This window comes from Triticum dicoccoides, chromosome 5B (assembly GCF_002162155.2).
Source record: "Triticum dicoccoides isolate Atlit2015 ecotype Zavitan chromosome 5B, WEW_v2.0, whole genome shotgun sequence".
In the NCBI taxonomy this organism is placed as follows: domain Eukaryota; kingdom Viridiplantae; phylum Streptophyta; class Magnoliopsida; order Poales; family Poaceae; genus Triticum; species Triticum dicoccoides.
In genome coordinates this window covers 538,384,376-538,388,943 of record NC_041389.1, presented here as the reverse complement: position 1 = coordinate 538,388,943, position 4,568 = coordinate 538,384,376, and positions in this window count along the sequence as shown.

The following is a 4,568-nucleotide window of genomic DNA, read 5'->3' as shown; positions in this document are numbered from 1 at the left end:
TCAACGGGGCAATAGACTGTGGTTAGCTAGAATGAGAACGGGCCATCAGAGAGCATGGTTACTTTAGTATTGGGTTTGGCAATTCTAATAGCTTCATCACAGAATTAAATAACACGCCCATCAATATTATCAACCAAGAGATCTTTAACCATAGGGACATCAGGTCCAACTTTAACTTCTTCAGAGGGTCTAGGTTCTCTAATATTACTTTTGTTAACCACAACTGAAACTTTAGCATGTTCCTTTATCCTAACAGGAAAAAGTGGTTTCTCAATACAAGTAGTAGGAACAACTAGATCGACATTGTAAATCATAGTTTCATCTTTAACTATAATAGGTTCCTCAATCTTTTCTTTATCAGGGGGATGTTATTTAAACCACTTCTCCTTAGGGAGATGAACATGAGTAGCAAATGATTCACAAAAGGAAGCTACTATCTCAGAGTCATATTTAGTACTAAACTTATGAAAAGCATCAGTATCCATAAAAGTTTTAACACAATCAAACTTAAGTGTTATATCTGACTCTTTACCTTTGTTGAGTACCTCAACTTCAGTGTTGCATTTAATTCTTTTCAGAAGATCCCATTTGAATTCAATAGTTTTCTTCACAAAGAAACCAGTTGAAGAAGAATCGAGCATGGTCTGATCATTATGAGAAAGCCGAGCATAAAAATTCTGTAAGATAATTCCTCTTGAGAGCTCATGATTGGGGCATGTGTACATCATGTGCTTAAGCCTACCCCAAGCTTGAGCGATGCTTTCTCCTTGACGAGGCCAAAATTTTTATATATAGTTCCGATCACGATGAACCAGATGCACATAATAAAACTTTTGATGAAATTCAATCTGAATCGGTTCCAATCTCAAGCTCCAATATCATCACATAGCCTATACCATGTCAATGCCTTTCCCTTCAAAGATAAAGTGAAAACCTTCTTCTTAAATTCATCTCCGGGTAAACATGAAAGCTTAAATAATCCACAAACTTCATCCACATAGATTAAGTGCATATCAGGATGTATCGTTCCATCTCCTGCATAAGGATTAGCTAGCAGTTGCTCTATCATACTCGAAGGAATCTCATAATAAATATTTTCAGTAGGTGCAGTAGGTTGAGGAGCAAATCTTTGTGCTTCCGGTTGAGGTGAAGATACCCCGAACAAACAACTCAAAGGATTTTTTTCATAGTAACAAGTGATAATAAATTTCAGCACATAATATAAAATGTTTCCTTACCAAATTCCACTCACCAAAGGCGCTTCACTCCCCGACAACGGCGCCAGAAAAGAACCTTGATGACCCACAAGTATAGGGGGTCAATCGTAGTCCTTTCGATAAGTAAGAGTGTCGAACTCAACGAGGAGCAGAAGGAAATGACAAGCAGTTTCCAGCAAGGTATTTTCTGCAGGCGCTGAAATTTTCGGTAACAGATAGTTTGATAGCAAGGTAATTTGTAACGAGAAAATAATAGTAATGGTAACAAAGGTGCAGCAAGGTAGCCCAATCCTTTTTGTAGCAAAGGACAGGCCAGAACAACCTCTTATAATAAGCAAAGTGTTCTTGAGGACACGCAGGAATTTCATCTAGCCACTTTCATCATGTTTATTTGATTCACGTACGTTACTTTGATAATTTGATATGTGGGTGGACCGGTGCTTGGGTGCTATTCTTACTTGAACAAGCCTCCCACTTATGATTACCCCCCTCTCGCAAGCATCCGCAACTACGGAAGAAGAATTAAGATAAATCTAACCATAGCATGAAACATATGGATCCAAATCAGCCCCTTGCGGAATAGCGCATAAACTAGGGTTTAAGCTTCTGTCACTCTAGAAACCCATCATCTAATAACTACTCCACAATGCTTTCCCTTAGGCACAAAGATGGTGAAGTGTCGTGTAGTCGACGTTCACGTAACACCACTAAGGGAAACAACAACATACGTATCATCAAATTATCGAACGAATACCAAATTCACATGATTACTTATGACAAGATTTCTCTCATGTCCTCAAGAACAAACGTAACTACTCGCAAAGCATATTAATGCTCAAGATCAGAGCGGTATTGAATAGCATTAATGATCTGAACGTATGATCTTCCTGATGGAAATATGCCCTAGAAGCAATAATAAAGTGGCAATTATTATATTTCCTTAATCATGATAAAGGTTTATTATTCATGCTAGAATTAATTGATCGGAAACTTAAATACATGTGTGAATACATAAACAAATACCGTGTCGCTAGTAAGCCTCTACTAGATTAGTCGTTGATCAAAGATGGTTAAGGTTTCCTAACCACAGACATGTGTTGTCATTTGATAACGGGGTCATATCATTAGGAGAATGATGTGATGGACAAGACCCATCCATTAGCTTAGCATATTGATCGTTCAGTTTATTGCTATTGCTTTCTTCATGTAAAATTCATATTCATATTCCTTTGACTATGAGATTATGCAACTCCCGGATACCGGAGGAATACCTTGTGTGCTATCAAACGTCACATCGTAAATGGGTGATCATAAAGATGCTCTACATGTATCTCCCAAGGTGTTTGTTGAGTTGGCATAGATCAAGATTAGGATTTGTCACTCCGAGTATCTGAGAGGTATCTCTGGGCCCTCTCGATAATACACATCATAAGCTTGCAAGCAAATGACTAAGGAGTTAGTTACGAGGTGATGTATTACGGAACGAGTAAAGAGACTTGCCGGTAACGAGATTGAACTAGGTATGAATATACTGACGAACGAATCTCGGGCAAGTAACATACCGACAGACAAAGGGGAATTACGTATGTTGTCATAACGGTTTGATCGATAAAGATCTTCGTAGAATATGTAGGAACCAATATGGGCATTGATGCGGCTTGAACTATGTTGGTATTTCCCCAAAGAGGAAGGGATGATGCAGCATAGCTACGGTAGGTATTTCCCTTAGTGATGAGACCAAGCTTATCAAACCAGTAGGAGAACCATGTGCTACCTCTTGAGCACTGCGTTGGTTTTCCCTTGAAGAGGAAAGGGTGATGCAGTAAAGTAGCGTAAGTATTTCCCTCAGTTTTTGAGAACCAAGGTATCAATCCAGTAGGAGACCACACTCAAGTCCCACGCATCTACACAAACAAATAAGAACCTCACAACCAACGCGATAAAGGGGTTATCAATCCCTTCAAGATCACTTACGAGAGTGAGATCTGATAGAGATGATAAGACAATATTTTTGGTATTTTTATGATAAAGAGTAAAAGTAAAGATTGTAAGGTAAATGGTAATAGAAATAACGGGAGATTAATATGATGGAAAATAGACCCGGGGGCCATAGGTTTCACTAGTGGCTTCTCTCAAGAGCATAAGAATTACGGTGGGTAAACGAATTACTGTCGAGCAATTGATAGAATTGAGCATAGTTATGAGAATATCTAGGTATGATCATGTATATAGGCATCACGTCCGTGACAAGTAGACCGACTCCTGCCTGCATCTACTACTATTACTCCACACAACGACCGCTATCCAGCTTGCATCTAGAGTATTAAGTTCATAAGAACGGAGTAACGCTTTAAGCAAGATGACATGATGTAGAGGGATAAACTCATGCAATATGATATAAACCTCATCTTTTTATCCTCGATGGCAACAATAAAATACGTGTCGTTTCCCCTGCTGTCACTGGGATCGAGCACCGCAAGATTGAACCCAATGCTAAGCACTTCTACCATTGCAAGAAAGATCAATCTAGTAGGCCAAACCAAACTGATAATTCGAAGAGACTTGCAAAGATAACCAATCATACATAAAAGAATTCAGAGGATATTCAAATATTGTTCATAGATAATCTTGATCATAAACCCACAATTCATCGGATCTCGACAAACACACCACAAAAAGAAGAGTTACATCGAATAGATCTCCAAGAAGATCGAGGAGAACTTTGTATTGAGATCCAAAGAGAGAGAAGAAGCCATCTAGCTAATAACTATGGACCCGAAGGTCTGAGGTAAACTACTCACACATCATCGGAGAGGCTATGGTGTTGATGTAGAAGCCCTCCATGATCGATGCCCCCTCCGGCGGAGCGCCAAAAAGGCCCCAAGATGGGATCTCATGGGTACAGAAGGTTGCGGCGGTGGAAATAGGGTTTTGGCTCCGTATCTGATGTTTCCAGGGTATATGAGTATATATAGGTGAAAGAGATCGGTCAGGAGAGATACGAGGGGCCCACGAGGGTGGGAGGCACGCCCAGGGGGTGCAGGCACGTCTCCCTGCCTCGTGGCCTCCTCGTTCATTTCTTGACGTCCACATCAAGTCCTCTGGATCACGTTTGTTCCGAAAATCACATCCACGAAGGTTTCATTCCACTTGGACTCCATTTGATATTCCTTTCCTTCGAAACACTGAAATAGGCAAAAAAACAACAATTTGGGCTGGACCTCCGGTTAATAGGTTAGTCCCAAAAATAATATAAAAATGTATAATAAAGCCCATTAAACATCCAAAACAGAATATATAATAGCATGGAACAATAAAAAATTATAGATACGTTGGAGACGTATCACCATG